Here is a 19,844-nt window from a genome sequence, read left to right as displayed (position 1 = left end):
ACTTCACTTTCTTCTTCCTCACTATACCCATGTAGTGGTTTCATTCAACTGTTTTTTCCCCCAAAAGACATTTTGAAGTTCTGTAAAATACTCATTGACATTGTACCTTTCTTTTAATTGAAAACCCAAGTGTATGATATAGGAAATCTTTTCCACACGTGAATGACTCATTGTACTCCAATTATCATTTGGTTAAAGTTGTTTGATATTTTAAAACCTGTGATTTTATGGTGACTTAAAAAAAAAAAGTTGTATTTTTGCTAGTCAGAAGTTAGTCTGAATCTTCTGGGGTCAATTTCAGATTTGAATGTCAAGTCTCAAGTTGAGACCAGCCTTGCAAGCTTTCTCCCCCAGTGTCTATCTACATAAAATATTTATACTATATGATACCAGAGCTGATCCCATACAAAGATAGATTATGGTTCTTAAGTCATCAAAACAATGCACTCTCAACAAAGGCTGCTTAATTTTCTAGCATATTATTTCATAATGAAGCCATGATATTGTACTTTTTTACCATGACTCTCCATCAAAAACACCTTTCATAAACACACACACACACACACACACCTGCCTATAAATAACTAAAACAAAATTATAATGAAGCAATTCCTAAACTTACGTATAGGTAAGTGTATCATTATATTTTCTTATTCATTCTGTTCTTCCTATTGTATTCTACTACATTCTGTTCTACATAAAATAAAATGCTTATTGACACTCACCAAATTGGATGGTGACTCATCTATGGTTAAACCTATGACTGTGGATTAAACTTACGGGTCAAAATAGGCAATGAAATGTGAGGCCAGGACCAAACAATTACTCAACATTATTGCCAAGAAGCAGCCAATAGTTCACCCTATTTAACGTCATAAAAAGATGGATAGTTGGTGTCCAGAAAGAGGAAAGCATCATTCTGAACAATACCAAGCAACAGAGTGTGAGAATGTCTATTGCTAGAGCTACTGGTGGCAGATTTCTGTCTTAGAGACCAGACTCCATCAGAGGTCTGCCCTCTCCAGGTATATGCAGGAGATGGTTCTGACTTATGCCTGTTGACCCAGAGTATAGCTATTTCCATATTTTTCATTTTAAAAAAGTGCTACAATTAGTAGCTGCAACAAAATGTTCTAAAATGATATAATAACTTAAAGGATTAGATTTTCCAGTAAGACTTACATAAACCCAACATTTTACTTAGTATAAAGATTTACCAATTAATTTCAAGGACATAGCAATTGCAAAGTACTGGCACAAGAGGAAGGGTCTTGGTTCTCTAACACACTCTCCAGGTCCTTCCTTGTTGCAACATGATGCACTCTGGTGCCAAATATACTGTATCTTACATGGAAGGAGCCATTTTCATCAGGAAACATCTCCATTAATCCTTATATAATTGCATATCTTCTGTAGCATTTCTCAGGGAGGCATACCCCATAAATCTGTACATTCCAGACTTGTTTGCCATAAGCAATCGCAGATAGATGAGGCATACACAGTTAAAAGCATTCCAAAGATAAAGACTCTCCAGCAAAAACCACTATTGTGTTTGCCAGTAGGAAGACATTGCCACGTTTATAAAGCGATTTGACAAGTTCAACTTCTTCCTCCCTTGAGGATGCCTCCCTATAATTAAGTAAAAATATAGAATGCAGGCCAGCATGTTAACCATTTACTTCCCAGATGTCTTTGATGAGCCTCCATTTTGTACATCCAGGTTCTGTCATCTTCTTGTCTAATAACATGTGAGATGTATGTAGTAACAGTCCTTAGATTAGTCACAGTTAAATGGGAAAGTCTGCAGGAGGGAACCAGGCTCACTTTTCTTTATATAATCTAGACTTAGCATCATATTTTACAGTTCTCTTCCAAGAATGGCTGATAAAGTGATCTTTAGCATAACAAGCCAGAATAAGTTAATACCTTTTGGTCATTATTGGAGGTTGGAGAAGTGTTCACTGCTGCTGCACTTTCTGGCTACTTGATGTGCCAGCCAGTTGCACTGTTGCTCATGCCAACTCTGTGATGTACAAAACTATGATCCATTTGTCTGTTGTGTCAGTGGAAAATGTATCATGCATATGAAAAATAAATGTTGAGCAGTCCTATATTAGACTATATCTACATATCTTGCTACAGATGTTTTGTATTCTATAGTTAACATCTAAAATGTATTCTACTTTTGTTTTTATTATGTTATGTTAGTTACCATACAGTACTTCATTAGCTGCTGGTTTAATGTTCCATGATTCATTATTTGCATATAACATCCAGTGTTCATTACAACACTTGCCCTCCTTAATACCCATCACTGGGCCAACCCATCCTCCCACCCCCTCCCCTCTGAAACCCTCAGATTGTTTCCCAGAGTCCATAGGTGTTCATGGTTCATTTTCCCTTCTTCATTTTTCCCTTCCTTCTTCTAATGTCCTCCATGCTATTCCTTATATTCCACATATGAGTGAAACCCTATGATAATTGTCTTTCTCTGCTTGACTTATTTCCCTCAGTATAATCCCCTGTAGTACTAGATGGTGGGTATTCATCCTTTCTAATGGCTGAGAAATATTCCATTGTATATATGAACCACATCTTCTTTATCCATTCATACGTTGAAGGGGATCTTGGCTCTTTCCACAGTTTGGCTGTTGTGGATGTTGCTGCTATGAACATTGGAGTGCATGTGCCCGTTCTTTTCACTACACCTGTACCTTTGGGGTAAATACCCTGTAGTGCAATTGCTGGGTCATAGAGTAGCTCTATTTTTTTACTTTTTGAGGAATCTCTATACTGTTTTCCAAAGTGGCTATACCAGCTTGCATTAGGGTTCCCCTTTTTCTACATCCTTGCCAACATTTTTTACTTCCTGCCTTATTAATTTTGTCCATTCTAATTGGTGTAAGGTGGTATCTCAGTGTGGTTTTGATTTCAATTTCCCTGATGGCTAATGATGTTGAACATTTTTTCATGTACCATTTGCATGCTTTCCTCAGAGAAATGTCTGTTCATGTGTTCTGCCCATTTTTTGACTTGTTTTTTTGGTTGTTGAGTTTGAGAAGTTCTTTAAAGATCTTAGATACCACCCCTTTATCTCTAATATCATTTGCAAATATCTTCTATTCTGTGGGTTGCCTCTTAGTTTTGTTGATAGTTACCTTTGTTGTGTAGAAGCTTTTTATCTTGAAGTCCCAAAAGTTCATTATTGCTTTTGTTTCCCTTGCCTTTGGAGACATGTCATTCTACTTTTCATTAACACTTTTATTTTCCAATAAATTTTTAATGCAACTATGAGCCTAAAATGTGCATGTTCAATTTAAAAAATACAGAATTTTCATTTCTAAAGAAAACTGGTAATTGTCATCATTTAACAGATTTAACATAAACTTAAGTAAGAGTAGGGAGGCATAGTGGTATTACAGATCAAAGGAAAACAACATTTACTAAAAAAGATTTAGCACTTAATTGAAAATTTACTAAATATTTTTAAATTATTTCTAAAGGTGAGAATTTTTAAATATAGCTGCAGATTTCATTTTTAATACTACTCTGTGAAGATAGGATTTTCATTTAGCTTAAATGATAGTTTTTTAAAATTAATTTTGTTCATTTACCTATGCATGAATTATGAAGCAATTGCTGTTAATACGATTGCCTCAGTAGAAAAAGAACATAAATATTTAGATGATTCAAATATTATATCAGAATCAAGGATGCTTCAATAGAAAATCAATGTTTGTTATTTCATTCTATTTAAGTGAAATATCTAATATTATTATAAATATGTTTCTATAGTAATTAGAAAGTTCAACATGAAAGATAAAATGGTTTTGCAATGATCATAAATTTTTTATGAAATCATCTTCATGGCAAAAACAATATTCCTAATAAGTTAAATGAACATGAAACTCTTTGTTCTATGCCCAAACTCCTAATTGTAAGCCAAAAATCTGCAATATTCTACCAATACAAACCACTATGAAATAGAAACCACTAAGTCAAAAATTTCATGTATTTTGTATCTGTTCAAAATAACTATAGAACTAAATTACAAAATAAAGTTGAATTCTTTTTTTTTTTTTAATTTATTTATTTGACACAGAGAGATCACAAGTAGGCAGAGAGGAAGACAGAGAGAGGAGGAAGCAGGCTCCCCACTGAGTAGAGAGCCCGATGCGGGACTCGATCCCAGGACCCTGAGATCATGACCTAAGCTGAAGGCAGCGGCTTAACCCACTGAGCCACCCAGGCGCCCCTAAAGTTGAATTCTATAAATAATCTTCAAAAAGAGGAGATTTTGTTGTAAGTTTTCTCTTTGCTGCTTTTCAACAGAACATAGACATGTTTGAACCTTTGAGAAGTTTTAAGTTAAAACTGTGTTATGTGTCTTCTAAATTTTTTGTCTTTTTTTTATGCCTTCTAAATTTTAGTTCCATTTGTTCATAATGAATTGGCAATTTGTAATTAAAGCAATCCACAAAGAGAGTGGCGAAACTTAACAACCCTTAAGTTTTGACACTTTTAGCAAATTTTAGCAAATTCAGTATTAAAAAGATATTTGAAAACAGCAAAATCTTCAAATTTATCAAGAAAGCAAATGATAAATTATGAAATGAAATATACACTTAATTTGGAAATTCTGTATTTCCAAAATTATGCTTCAGAATATCTTGCTTTTTTAGGAAAAAATTTGAGATGGTTTTTTAAATTTTTATTTATTTATTTATTTATTTTTAAAGATTTTATTTATTTATTTGAGAGAGAGACAGTGAGAGAGAGCATGAGTGAGGAGAAGGTCAGAGAGCGAAGCAGATTCCCCATGGAGCTGGGAGCCCGATGCGGGACTCCATCCCTGGACTCCAGGATCATGACCTGAGCCGAAGGCAGTCGTCCAACCAACTGAGCCACCCAGGCGTCCTGAGAAGGTTTTTTTAAAAAGATTTATTTATTTTTTGAGAGAGAGAGAGAGAGTATAAGTGCGAGGACAGCGGTGGAGGCCATTAAGGACAGAAGGAAAGGGAAAGAGACAATCAGATTTCCTGTTGAGTATGAAGCCCTATGAAGAGCTTGATCCCATGACCCTGAGAACATGACCTGAGCTGAAATCAAGAGTGGGACACTTAGCCAACTGAGCCAGTTGCCCCAGAGCACTTTTAAGTGTATAAATTGATCTATACTGAAAATGGATAAAATTGAGAAAATCTATGATTTTTTAGTCTCAACATTTGGCAGACCTTTCAAAAGTGTCACAAACTGAGAAAACATTTAATAAAGTTTGTTTTTAGAAAATTACCAAGAACAAGTATCCAAGATAGTGAAAGAGACATTTGACTTAATATATTCACACATCAATTAAAAAAATAAAATTAGAATTTTAATATATTACTTTTAGGAGAGTTTGTTCTGAGTTTATAAAGCACTTATAGAGAGATTATATTCTCTTTTAGAAATACAATTTTTTTTCCTTCCCTGCTCCCCAACAACCCCTTGCCCTGCCTCTCAAATTCCTCATCTCAGAGAGATCATATGGTAATTGTTTTTCTCTGATTGACTTATTTCACTCAGCATAATACCCTCTAGTTCCATCCATGTTGTTGCAAATGGCAAGATTTCATTTCTTTTGATTGCTGCATTGTGTGTGTGTGTGTGTGTGTGTGTGTATACACAGAGATATATACCACATCTTCTTTATCCATTTATCTGTTGATGGACATCTAGGTTCTTTCCATAGTTTGGCTATTGTGGACATTGCTGCTATAAAAATTCGGGTACACGTGCCCCTTCAGATCACTAGATTTGTATCTTTAGGGTAAATGCCCAGTAATGCGATGTTGTAGGGTAGCTCTATTTTCAACTTTATGAGGAATCTCCATATTGTTTTCCAGAGTGGCTGCACCAGTTTGCATTCTCACCAACAGTATTGGAGGGTCGCCCTTTCTCTGCATCCTCACCAACATCTATCATTTCCTGACTTGTTAATTTTAGCCATTCTGACTGGTGTGAGGTGGTATCTCATTGTGGTTTTAATTTGTATTTCCCTGATGCTGAGTGATGTGGAGCATTTTTTCATGTGTCTGTTCACCATCAGGATGTCTTCTTTGCAGAAGTGTCTGTTTATGTCTTCTGCCCCTTTCTTGATTGGATTATTCATTCTTTGGGTGTTGAGTGTGATAAAGTTCTTTATAAATTTTGGATACTAGTCCTTTATCTGATAAGTCATTTGTGAATATCTTCTCCCATCCTGTCAGTTGTCTTTTGGTTTTGTTGACTATTTCCTTTGTTGTGCAAAAGCTTTTGATCTTGATGAAGTCCCAATAGTTCATTTTTGCCCTTGCTTCCCTTGGCTTTGGTCATGTTTCTAGGAAGAAGTTGCTGTGGCTGAGGTCAAAGAGGTTGCTGCCTGTGTTCTCCTCAAGGATTTTGATGGATTCCTGTCTCACACTGAATGAAACAAGATGGGATCAGGAAGAAGACAAACCGTAAGTGTCTCAATCTCAGGAAACAAACTGAAGGTTGCTGGGGGGTGGGGGAGTAGGGATAGGGTGGCTAGGTTATAAACATTAGACATTTATGGACATTCATGGTGAGTGTTATGAAATGTGTAAGCCTGATGATTCACAGACCTATACCCTTGGGGCAAATGATACATTATATGTTAATAAAAAATGTTTTTAAAAATAAAAAGAAATACTGTAATTTATAAAAAAGATTTTTAAATTTCAAACATATTACTTATAAAATGTAATGATTAAAAAATTGTGGGGCGCCTGGGTATCTCAGTGGATTAAAGCCTCTGCATTACGCTCAGGTCATGATCTCAGGGTCCTAAGGATTGAAACCCACATCAGGCTCTCTGCTTGACAAGGAGCCTGCTTCCCTTCTTCTCTCTCTCTGCATGACTCTCTGCCTACTTGTGATCTCTGTCTGTCAAATAAATAAATAAAATCTTAAAAAAATAATAATAATAAATAAATAATTGCGATTTTATCAAAGATTTAAAACTGAGGCCATATTAAAAACATATAGAAAAATGTAGAAAAACATAGAAAAAACATATAGAAAAACATAAAAGAAAATATTAGGAAAAAATAGCTGAACTATAGATCAAATAGCATAAATATATATGAACAATAATTATATACTTATGTTGTTTATAAAATTTACATAATCAGTAAAAATAAGGTTTTTTAAACTCTAATGTATAGGAATATGCATTTTTAAATTTTTATAATAATAATTTTCAAAAGTTAGTATTAAATAGAATAATTTTATAGGACCACCAAGAAAGACAAATTTGTTGGCTAACCAATTAATATTTCAAAATATTATTTAACTATTTTTAATGCCCTCATTCACTATTAAAATATCCCACCTGGAATGTACATATTACAAAGGCTCTTAAAGTGTGTCTCTGCAGGATATTCTGTATAAAAAAATGTACTTCATAGTCATAGAATTGGAAAACAACATTTTATATGCCTTCCCTTGTAGATGTATAACTAGAATAATACAGTTATTGTTCTAAGAAGTTCTTCAGCAATTTATTAAATTTTATTTAATCATGACATTCCCAAATACATTTGAATACAGATAAAATGTCTTAACATCTATGTAACATTTCTAAAATCAATGTTCTTTTTTGTTGTTGTTCTTTTTTAAAAGATTTTATTTATTTTTGAGAGAGACAGAGAGAGAAAGCAAGCTTTTGTGTGGAAGAACAGGAGCAGGAGGGGAAGAGAGAGAGGGAAAAACAGGCTCCCCACCAAACAATGAGCCTGATGCTGGGACTAGATCCCAGGACCCCAGAATCATGACCTGAGCTGAAGGCAGACATTTAACCAACTGAGCCACTCAGTACCTCCTGAAATCAATGTTCTACAGAACACATTTTGGATGTTCGAAGAGCATGATCTTTATGCATTCTGGCTGGTTATTTCAGTGATATAACTCATTTGCATTTTTGTGTGTTGGCTGAGAAATCTACCAATAATTACATTCATACACTAAAAACTATCCTCACTATGAAAAAAATTCCCCCAAAATGATGAATTCCCATGAATGATGAATTATATGGTAGATTTGGAAGGGTATATCTATTTATGAATAGCAACATGGAGCCAGAAAGGTTAAATAAAATGTACAAGTCTAAGAAAACTTAATCTTTTAGATGAGACAATTAAATATGAATTCCTCGAATTCTCAGCAAGGCATGTCATACCTGGCTATTTTGTTGTAAAGTGCTGAAAACAACAACAAAAAAAAAAACCTAAAATTTCTACCCTGGGATTTGCAAAACTAGGAGGACCAGTTGCATTGTTATTCAAAAGTTTTCTCTTTTACATATTTTTCTCTACTCTTACTTCTTTGGTGTATTTTAGCTATGGTCTCTCAAGGTCATATCTTAATCATTACAAAGAAAGTTAAAAAATCTAAGAAAGAAATAAATTGTCTAGAAAATTCATAAAAGGTTGTTACATATGCAGTCAGTTAATATTATGGAGTAAATTCATCTGAAGGCATTTTAAGAAATAACGTGTTCTCTTATGTATTGCTTAACAAAGTATTTAACTTTTTTTCTTCTTTAACCCATTTTATTGATGTATGATTGACATACAAGAAACTATACATATTTAATATATAAAACTTGGTAAATGGGGCACCTGGGTGGCTCAGTGGGTTAAGCCTCTGCCTTTGGCCTGTTTCCTCTTTCTCTCTGCTGCCTCTCTGCCTACTTGTGGTCTCTCTCTCTCTGTCAAATAAATAAATAAAATCTTAAAAAAAAAAACTTGATAAATTTGGAGATTAGTATACACCCATGAAACCATCACCACTCTTTATGCCACAAACATATACATTACCTTCAAAATTTTCTTCCCACTTCTTTATTATTTTCTATTAAATGCTAGAAGCTTTAAATTTAAAACTATAAGCTTTCTCCTCATAACAGAAAAACTATAACACAGCAAACTCAATTTCTGAATTTTGACAACTTATAAAAAATACATAATGTGAATCCCCTATAGCTAGCTCGACTTTACAAAGTGTAAGTTCACTATTAATAATGGTTCCATTACTTCCTATGCAGAATGGATTATCCTCATCATGGTTCTCTTTAAAATGTAAATGCTCTAAAAATCATAAAATAGTAATTCAGACTCATTATTCATTTATTCATTTAACAAACAAAATAGACACAAAGGAAACAGTGAAGTCCCAGATTACTATTTAGTGAGGGAGATAGTTTCACACATAATCGTTGTATTTGAGATAGGTAAAAAGTGCTTTGGGACCACAGTAAAAGGAACATTTTCTTCTTTTATATGTAAGACCTAATTAAATTTGTGGGTTTTATGGGGGTCCCTGGGTGGCTCAGTGGGTTAAGCCTCTGCCTTCACTCAGGTCATGATCTCAGGGTCCTGCGATCAAGCCCCACGTCGGGCTCTCTGCTCAGCGGGGAGCCTGCTTCCCCCTTCTCTCTATGCCTGTCTCTCTGCCTATCTATGATCTCTGTCTGTCAAATAAATAAATAAAATATTTAAAAAAAATTGTGGGTTTTAGTAAAGGACCACAGAATAAAGGGGAAAACAAAATCACAAAAATGGCTGGCTTCTATACCTGAGAAAACTTTCCCTAAGTCAATACTATCAGTGAATCATTTGGTGCAAATAAGAGATCAGTGGTTCTCAAACTTTTTCACACAGAACCTCTTAATACCTTTAAAAATTAGTGACTCTAAATGATAAAGTTCTAGAACCTAGGTGAGGTTCGGTGGGCTGAGGTCCGGAGCCGATGACCAAGAAAGAATTCTTGAGACATCTTTGGTGCAAAATGGTGGTTTATTAAAGCACGGGGACAGGACCCATGGGCAGGAAGAGCTGCTGCCCCGGATTGTGAGGGTAGGCAGGTTATATACCTTGCGGTTGGGGGAAGGTGAGGGGAAGGGAGGTTTCAAGGAGTGTTTTCATATGTTAAAGAGGGCCTACAAGGTGCTGGGGGGAGGCCTTGCCCTTGTAGCTTGATCAATGTCGTCTTTAGGTCAGCCATTAACAACAAGACAGTTGGGAGATTCTTGGTGGGGTGTTATGAACCTGCTATCACTTACATTCCCTTCTACCTCAGCCTCCTCCAGTTTCGTTTATGATGGGGAGGGAGACATTAGGGCTTAAGGAACTGAGTTATTTGCCTCTGGAAATTTGTGCTATTGATAAGGTAACCCCCCTGTTTGTAGATCTCTAGGACATCTGTAGAGCAAGGGAGATTCCTGTCCTGCAGGATTGTGATCTCTGCAAGTTAACTATTTGTTTATTGTTCATGGCAGTCAAGGGTGCTTGAGGAATGCTACACATATTACGGAGGGGAGCGGGTGGAGAGGGGGGTGTAAGACGCCAGCTTTTGCTCTGTCCTCAGCCAACCTCCTGCTCCCTCATCATAAAGGTCTTTTGTTTATTTGGATTATATACAGTGATGCACTGAAGCCAGTTCATACTGGCTCACAAGAGCTGACTGTGTGTGACTACTCCATATTTTGCGTTCAGTGACATCACCTTGGCAGGTTGAAATCTACTGTCACAGGAGTAATCAGATCATGGAAAATCAGCAAACACTACAAATCAGAGTTTTTGTGTTTTGTGGTCTGAATATTCTATTTTTAAACAACTAATAGCACAGAGGGTGCCTGGGTGGCTCAGTCGGTTAAGCATCTGCCTTCAGCTCAAGTCATGATCCCAGGGTCCTGGGATCAAGTCCTGCATTGGGCTGTCTGCTCACTGGAGAGTCTGCTTCTCCCTTTCCCTCTGCCTGCCATAATGCCTAGCTGTGCTCTCTCTCTCTGCCAAGTAAATAAATAATTTTTTTTAAAAAACCCTCAAAAAAAAACAATGAATAGCATAGCAGTAGTTGTATTTACCAGTATTTAATGTATTCGAAATTAAAGCTGAGAAATTTAAAAATTTGAGCAAATTAAGTTCTTACAAGAATTTGAGCCCATCAGAAAAAATGCTGTTATGTAGCCTCTGAAAAACTTCAGTATATACTGAAAGAAAGGTATTGTAAAAGGCCAATAATAGTATTATAATGAAAATAGTTTTGACAGTGCAGATCCCTAAAGTGGTCTCAGAGACCCCTAGGCATCATTAGACTATACTCTGAGATCCACTGCTTTAGAACAATGAAGAGACAAATCTTATTTTATTGACACCTTTCATCACCTCGCATCTTTGTCCTTCACTATATACTCTATACTGTTACTCTTTATTGCCCTAGGAAGCAAAGAATCATGAATGATGAATGCTATGAAATGTATTACTTTGAAAATGATATATTCGAATGGTAGTCAAATGATTGCAAATTGTCATTATAGTCATTATTGATTCTTTCTCAGATATTTGTGAAGTGGTAATTGAGGCAAGATGTCATTTCTAATCCTAAAACCACAGAATTATTAATATGGGACAAATAAAAGTAAGATTATGGAAAATAATTTCTGGCTAGAAGAAACCACCTGCTATAAAACTTGATTAATGATGTCAGATGTATATGTCTTTGTGTATATCTATGTATGTGCATATATGTGTGCCAAGGGTGAGGAATCCTCAATAGAATATTAGCAGTATGTTTTGGACATGATCAAGAGATAACAAGTGAAAGTATCAAATCTTCAAAGATAAATAATTTAAAATAGGCACTTAGCATACTCTGTGAATTAGGCATCTTACTCTGCAATACTAGAATTTTGTCTTATAAACTGTTAAACTAATAAATGTTCTATAACGCAAGAATTTGTTTTCCACAGAGAAATTTATTCAATAAAAATTGTGGTGAGATGGGGTGCCTGGGTGTTGTAGTCAGCTAAGTGCCTGACTCTTGGTTTCAGCACAGGTAATGATCTCAGGGTCAGGACTGAGCCCCACATTGGGTTCCATCCATGGATTTGGCTTGGGATTCTCTCTCTCCCTCCACACCCCCCATTCTGTGTTCCCTCTTTCTCTCAAATAAATCTTTAAAAAAAAAAAAAAGTTGACCTGAGAAGACTCTAGGGTGTTCTTAATGATGATGTCCCTCTCCTAGTATACATGTCCTTGTGCCATCCCCTCTCCCACTGAGTGTGAGAAGGGTATAAATATATACAGTAAATGACGTATTGACCATGCCATTCCTCTTCCATACTGGAAAGCTTAACCTACCTCATTTTTTCTTTCAAATTGCCTTCCATAAGGTAAAACTATACTGTAATTTTCTCAGACACTACTTACCAAATGTAACTTTATTTTTCCAGGATTCACCAGTCTGTAGGAATTTTTTTTAAGTTCACCTGAACTGATACAAATAAAATTTGCCTGACAAATTTTCTCCAACCACATCACTGCTGAACATTCCCTGAGTTTTTAGAGAGGATCCTTAAGAGAGTCCCATGTGTAGTCATAAATGATCTCTTCCTTCCTCTGAGCTCTTTGTTGATTTTTTTTTAATTAATTTTTTATTTTTTATAAACATATATTTTTATCCCCAGGGGTACAGGTCTGAGAATCACCAGGTTTACACACTTCACAGCACTCACCAAAGCACATACCCTCCCCAATGTCCATAATCCCACCCCCTTCTCCCAAACCCCCTCCCCCCAGCAACCCTCAGTTTGTTTTGTGAGATTAAGAGTCACTTATGGTTTGTCTCCCTCCCAATCCCATCTTGTTTCATTTATTCTTCTCCTACCCACTTAAGCCCCCATGTTGCCTCACCAATTCCTCATATCAGGGAGATCATATGATAGTTGTCTTTCTCTGCTTGACTTATTTCACTAAGCATGATACGCTCTAGTTCCATCCATGTTGTCGCAAATGGCAAGATTTCATTTCTTTTGATGGTTGCATATTATTCCATTGTGTATATATACCACATCTTCTTGATCCATTCATCTGTTGATGTTTACTCTCTGTGAATCCATGTTTTCTAATGGTGTTAGTACCTTTTTGAGAACTCTGTATAGAATCTTACTTTCACTCTTCTTCGGCGCTGCCTGCGGAGGTGGCAGCCATCTGTTACTGGGCATCATGGCTGCCCTCAGACCTTTGGTGAAGCCCAAGATCGTTAAAAAGAGGACCAAGAAGTTCATCCGGCACCAGTCAGACCGATATGTCAAAATTAAGCGCAACTGGCAGAAGCCAAGAGGCATTGACAATAGGGTGCGCAGAAGATTCAAGGGCCAGATCTTGATGCCCAACATTGGTTACAGGAGCAACAAGAAGACAAAGCACATGTTGCCCAGTGGCTTCAGGAAGTTCCTAGTGCACAACGTCAAGGAGCTTGAAGTGCTGCTGATGTGTAACAAATCTTACTGTGCAGAGATTGCTCACAACGTCTCCTCCAAGAACCGCAAAGCTATTGTGGAAAGAGCAGCCCAGCTGGCAATCAGAGTCACCAATCCCAATGCCAGGCTGCGCAGTGAAGAAAATGAATAGACAGCTTGTTGTGCACGTCATATTTGTGTTAATAAAACCATAAAACTACAAAAAAAAAAAAAGAATCTTACTTTCAATTTTTTTTTATTATGCTAGAGTCATGCTGTGTTCTTCACAGAATAAGGAAAATGCCCTTCCTCTAGTTTCTAGGTATTTATCACCCATATCCCCAAATTTCACTATATGTGACCTGAAGTTCTATAGAGCCTTACGTGTCATCATCTCTTTCTGTATTTATACCAGTTCCCCTCACAGTTCCTAGTTTGTTCCAATTCATAGGTCTGGCTAACGTGTCCCACCCTCATCCTTGCCCCAAATATCTATACTTCAGTCTCCTTGCTGAAAGCATCTTCTCCTATGCATGTCAGACAATAAAAATAAAATGTTGAGTACTATTTTGCATGTCATCTGATAGTTATAGACATTTTAAAATTCACTTCATGATAACCTAGTATTCGTATAAAATTAAAAAGTTTTTTCACAAATTAATTATGAAAATTAAATGAGACAATATATGTGAGAAAGCCTTCCCCAATGCTTAAAGCCATATAGACATCAAGCAAATCAATTCTTTCATATATCAATTTTTTTTAATCAAATACAATTTCTTAAGCTCAAAACTTGGACTTTAGTTACACATATAAGACAGATGAAGTTCTTGCCTTCAAGAAAACAGAAAGAAAAGACAGCTAATTAAATAATGCAGGAACTTGTAGGTTCTCTCAGTTTGGTTTTTCTGGTTACTTGTACTCAAAAGCATCCAAATTCAAGCTTCTTTAACAATAACATATGAGTTTGTACAACTAAAAGTAGAGAAGTACTGTTATTTGTGAACAGTTCAACAGAACTTAAGTTTTTTTTTTTCTTAGTTTTGCCCTCTCATGTGGCTGCTTTGTCCTTAGATTGTTGCTAGCAGCATATTTCCTCTTTCACATTCAGCAAAATTGGAAACCCAGATCTCTATGTCTTTCTCTTAAAAGTAAGAAAATGTTTTTCCCAGCAGTCCCCAGGGAAACCTCTTTCTAATTTCAAAGTTCCAAAATATCTTAGGCTAGTCTTTCCCTAAAACAATCACTGCTAAAAAGAAAAATAGCTTTTCGTAGATAGTTTAGACCAACAAGGAGTCTCCCATCAATCCAGCTCAATTTCCCTAATGCTACTGCTACACAAAGAGAAGGAACCAATAGTCCACTCACTGATACTTCAATAGAAGATACAGCTGGATATAGGAGAAGCACAAAAAGGGAATGCTAAAGACAGTATGTTCTGTAACAACAAAATAACTAATTAGGACATACTTTAAGAAAGACAAGTCCTGAAGTAGATTTGGAGGAAGTAGAAATGATAAGTAATTGTTTGCCAGGCAGGCAAGGCAGGAAGAACTACTTTAAGGATTATGACTGGGCATGGAAGCATAAAACAGCTTACTGTGTTTGGGGACTTCCATGTTGTCTGGTATACAATACATGGTAGCATATTAGCAGAAGACACCATAGCAACGGAAGGGCTAGGAGTTTGACTAGATTAAAATATAAAGAGCCAGAGGTTGACGTTGTTTTGTAAAGCCACTACGGATTTTCCAGAGAATGATAATTACATTTATGCTTTTGACTCACCTCTGGCACTTGTATTAGAGGTTGTCTTTCTGAGACCAGGGATTCTGGTAGGTATCGGGTATAATAAAACAGGTAAAAGATGATAAAGTCCTGGACCAAGGTAACAGCAGTGGGTATGAAGATGTTCATGATGTACAACTTCAGGCCTTGGTGACCTAAATGATGGGGTAAATAAAGGAAGAAAATCTCAAGCGAAACCTTAAAATGAAGAGTGACATCATTCAATAGTATATTGGAATCTAGAGACAAAAAGAGGTTTTAAAAGATCTTAATTCATATTAAGACAGTTTGGAGTGGCTGCTGCACATCTGGTGGGGCTAACCAGAAAACAACTGGATCTAATCATCTATATGAGTACAAGTCTGGGCTGGTGGTATATACCTGCACCATTAATCTACAGATAGGAGTTGAAAGTATAAAGGGCAGATGTTTTTAGCATGCTAACATGTAAGGGGTGGAAAAAGAAAGAAGAATCCACAAAGAAATCTGGAAAGAATTTCCAGAAATAAAAGAACAATTAGTAAAAGTAAAAATGTCCAACAGTCATTCAGTATTTAATTTAGCTGGGTACTCCACTAATCAATGACATTTACTGTCCTATCTAATAAAAAAAAAAACATGAAATTTTCATCATTTTTTTTTATTGTACGGATCAGAGAATGCAGGCTCAGAGGAAGATTGGACAAGTTCTTCCAATATTAAACAAGCAGTTAAGGGAGTGTAGAGCACACTATTTTTATTTTTAAGGGTTTTATTTATTTGTTTGAGAGAAAGAGAGAGCAAGCACAGGGGCAGGTGGCACAGAGGGAGAAGCAGACTGCCCACTGAGCAGGGACCCTGATGCAAGGCTCAATCCCAGGACCCCTGGATCAGGACCTGAGCTGAAGGCAGATGCTTAACCAACTGAGCCACCCAAGCACCCCAAACTATTGTTAAAGATAATTTAAATGTGCTGAATTTATCTAAGCAGACTATGTGAATCAATGTGACTAGGTATTTTTAGTGTATCCTATACCACGAAGGGCACAAAATTAGTTTTAGTGTCATTTACCTTGGCTGAAATCCTTTCAGTATGCAAGATAAAAAAATGATAAACACTACCAGAAGATCATAAAACCTAGCTAGTTCTGTGATGTTGTCAGAAAGCACACTTTGAACTTACCTATTGAACAATACACTTTACCTTTAGAGGAAAAAAATCTCATATTTATTATTCTACCTTCAAGGAGAGGGTTTTCCAGTAAGAAGCTTTGCTAGTTGGGGAAAGAATTTTTATGGAAATAAAAAAGGGAATATAAATGGTATTGGTCTTTTGATGATCTTCTTCACCATAGTGGTACATTCTCTTTGTTCTCCAAGCTGTCTTTGTAATTTGTTCTCTTCTAGCCATTGTGGCTGGTTTAGCTGGATGAAATTACACACATGGCATTAGTTGGGTTGTGCAGGGGAGTGAGGCTGGGAGAGAGACCAACTGACATGAGCTATTCTCCTTTATCTCATCTTACTCTCTTCTTCAAGTTGACTAACACATTCAGTGCTTACTGCTTCAAAGAACACATGATGCAAAGGAAAAATGAATCAATAATTACCCCCACTGACTTTCAAAAGGCTATACTTCAGAATGCTGAACAAAATTTGGGGATGAAGAACAGAAAATCTCCTGTTTCTGCTAAAGGAGATCTATGCTTTGAACCTATTCAGGGGATGAAACTTAAGGACAGGAAAGGAAGCAAGGCTAAAACCCTAATAAGTTCAGGAAGAGCAAAGAAAACTTCTTCACTTATCCCTTGCCTGCTTTGGACTTGAGAAAAAGGGTCCCAGGGGGAAAAGGACCTCACCATTAATGTCTATGCAGATAAGTACACAGATGCTGCCCTATCCCCTTATCCCCCTGTTCCATTTGCCTTACATAACAAGAACAGCAGGATGATTTCTATTCTATTGTAACATGAAGAGGTGGGCAGCTTCTGGAATTAGCACTTAGTTTCCTTTAGGCTGGTGTTTTACTAGACCAACCGGAATTTCCCTCACATACATGAAATTAGCATGAAATGTCACTGTGAAGCCATGGATTTAAAGGTTCTGCGCAGTCAGCAATGACCTGAGAGTCAGCCAGAAACTAAGCTCAGCCAACAAGGATATATTATAATCTTGAGGATCAGATCACCTCATCTCACAACTTGTCACTGCCTAAGTCTCCTGGAACTTTAGATGTCACCTGAGTGATATGAAACTGATGGAAAGATTGAGTTTCTAACTTCCATGAAAATGGGGCCTTAAAATTAAAGTGTAGACATACTAAAATAAATTTACAGTTCCTTCATGACTGAATTTATAACCTGAATTTTATACTAGCTACACTTGTCTTTGCCTCTCACAATTAGAGAAGTCAAGCCCAAAAGGCAACACTAAAATAGGAGACATGAAGCAATAGGTTTAGCTCTCCCTCTGATTCATACCTTTCACAGAAAAGACAAAAGATGTCTTCACTGCACACATGCAGTCCAGTCTATCTCATCAAGTAGGCTCCCTGGCAAAGACTTGTGGCTGACACTCTAGTTTTAACAAGCAGTGTGAGTGAAGTTTGCCTTGAGGGTCGTTAGTTTATCATCCTCAGGAACCCAGGTGGGAACAGATAGCTGATGGAAGATTACGAATTCCTGATGCTAAACACTCATCATCTGAGAGATGGCTGACATTGCACACTCAAATATAACACAATCTGCCTGTGTCAATGTCAGTTCATATTCTATAAAGAGCAGACAGATCATTATTTTTAAAAAGCAAAGCAAGGGTGGGGGATGAGTGAAATAGATGAGGGGGATTAAGATGAGCACTGAGTGATATATTTGTTAATATATAATTGTTGAATCATTAAATTGTATGCCAGAAACATATAACACCTTATGTTAAATTATACTGGAATTAAAATAATAAACAAAACCAAAAGCAGAATATCTTCCCAAATGTCGGCAATGTCTATGCTTATTGTCAATACCAAAACATCTGTAAAAGGTTAATTTGGAATTTCAAGACTTATATACATGTGTTCATTGGCATCAACTTCTTAATAGATCTGTTTTTAGGGACAGGTTTAATGTGTGTGTGTGTAAATATGCTAAACGTATGAATGTATATGCTCTTAATATAGAAAAATATGAGGTAGTGCAGATGTCAAGAGTATGTAATTGCCATTCAGTATATAAGATGATTATTTAGAATCATGTTTCAAAAAGGATGTAAAGTTGAAATCTATTAATTATAATTTAATTTACTGAAATGTGGCACGCCAGAGATTATTTCTAATTATAGTAATTTCAATGACAAAAGTTGGCATTACGGTCAGTTTTTACATACGCTTTTGCCATAGACAAAGAATAATCATCATATGATGCTCCTTTTGAACAACAAAATGTGTCACGTTTACCTGAGGATTTGGAATTGTCATCTGGAATTGGGTTTTTCCATGTCTACTTGTCTTTTACAAATAAATCCAGGAAGAAAAAGAGTACATAAAGAAATAGAAATTAATTAAAAACAAACACTCAGATGGGGCATCTGGCTGGCTCAGAAAGTAGAGTGTGCAACTCTTAATCTTGGGGCTGTGAGTTTGAGCCACAAGTTGGATGTAGAGATTACTTAAAAATAAAATCTTCAAAAATAATTATAAAATAAAATAAAATACACTGAGAAAACATACCTAAACAGAGCCAACAGTAATTCAGTACACTTTGCTTGGAGCCCCCCTCAAAACAGGGCCAATTCTACAGAATTAAACCAATATTTGATAGTATGTTGGGCTAAGTGGAGGTAAAAAGAGGAAAAGATACTATCTTTGCCTAAAAGTAACTTATAGATAGTAGTGGTGACCGATGCACAAACTTTTACAATATTGAGATATGTTTAAAGCTCTATAGGAGCATAGCAGAATGTGTCCTCTTTCAATAGTCAGAGTATACTTAAGTGGGCAATATGGAAGTGGTATAAGGGTGGGTAACAGAGAAGAGTAGTGGTTCCAAGAAGATCCTCCAGATAAGATGGAGTATGAAATAAGTCTTAAAGGATAAGTTGAAACCCTTCAGGCAAGTGTACCTCTGCAAGAGCATCCTCCCAAATTCATTATATGTAACCTGTGCCCTACTGGCCCCCTTCTGTCCCCAGCATGATAAGAAAGGCTTTCCTTTTCCCACTCCCTTGATTCCTTTGGTCATCTATTATTGACTGAATGCTTCTCTTGTCCCAAATTTGCCAGTCAAAGCCCTAACCCCCAATGTGACAGTATTTGGAGACATGGCTTTGGGGAGGTAATTAAGGTTTTATAAGCTTGTGAAGATAGGTCCCTCAGGAAGGGATTAGTGTCCTGATAAGAAGAGATACCAAAAATCTCCTTCTCTCTATCTCTTCCTGCTCAAAAAAGAAGTCAAGTGAGGACACAGTAAGGAGGCAGCTATGTGCAACCTAGGGAGAAAGTCCTCACCAGAAACCAACCATGTTGGTACCCTGATCTAAGGCTTTCAGCTACCAGAACTATGATCAAGTAAATTTTTGTTGTTCAAGACACCCACCCCATGGTATTTTATTATGAAATCCCAAGAAAATGAAGACATCATCCAAGCACATCTGGCCACCTTACCTTACTTTCAGATTTTGAAACACCCTTGGAAGTTGCAAATACTTTGAAAGGTAACATTTCAAACTTTCTCTCAACCTACAGCTTATCTCAAACTGATATTTACAACATATTGACTATATATTCTCATCATGGTTCAAATGC

General features: G+C 36.4%; 1 long non-coding RNA gene and 1 pseudogene across 2 annotated transcripts in view; one reads left to right on the top strand and one right to left on the bottom strand.

Annotated features, from left to right (window-relative positions):
- Positions 1 to 19,844, bottom strand: part of LOC309860476 — a 155,575-nt gene that overhangs the window by 132,313 nt on the left and 3,418 nt on the right. The window contains exon 2 of the long non-coding RNA XR_014309395.1: positions 15,071 to 15,225. This is a non-coding gene — a long non-coding RNA (uncharacterized lncRNA). The remainder of the gene's footprint in view (positions 1 to 15,070; positions 15,226 to 19,844) is intronic.
- Positions 13,010 to 13,516, top strand: LOC309860478 (large ribosomal subunit protein eL32 pseudogene; annotated as a pseudogene). The gene has a single exon. The product of its transcript is annotated as a large ribosomal subunit protein eL32 pseudogene (transcript).

The sequence above is a fragment of the Mustela nivalis genome (assembly GCF_964662115.1).
Source record: "Mustela nivalis genome assembly, chromosome: 2".
Taxonomy (NCBI): Eukaryota; Metazoa; Chordata; class Mammalia; order Carnivora; family Mustelidae; genus Mustela; species Mustela nivalis.
This window is presented reverse-complemented; position numbering and strand designations above follow the sequence as displayed.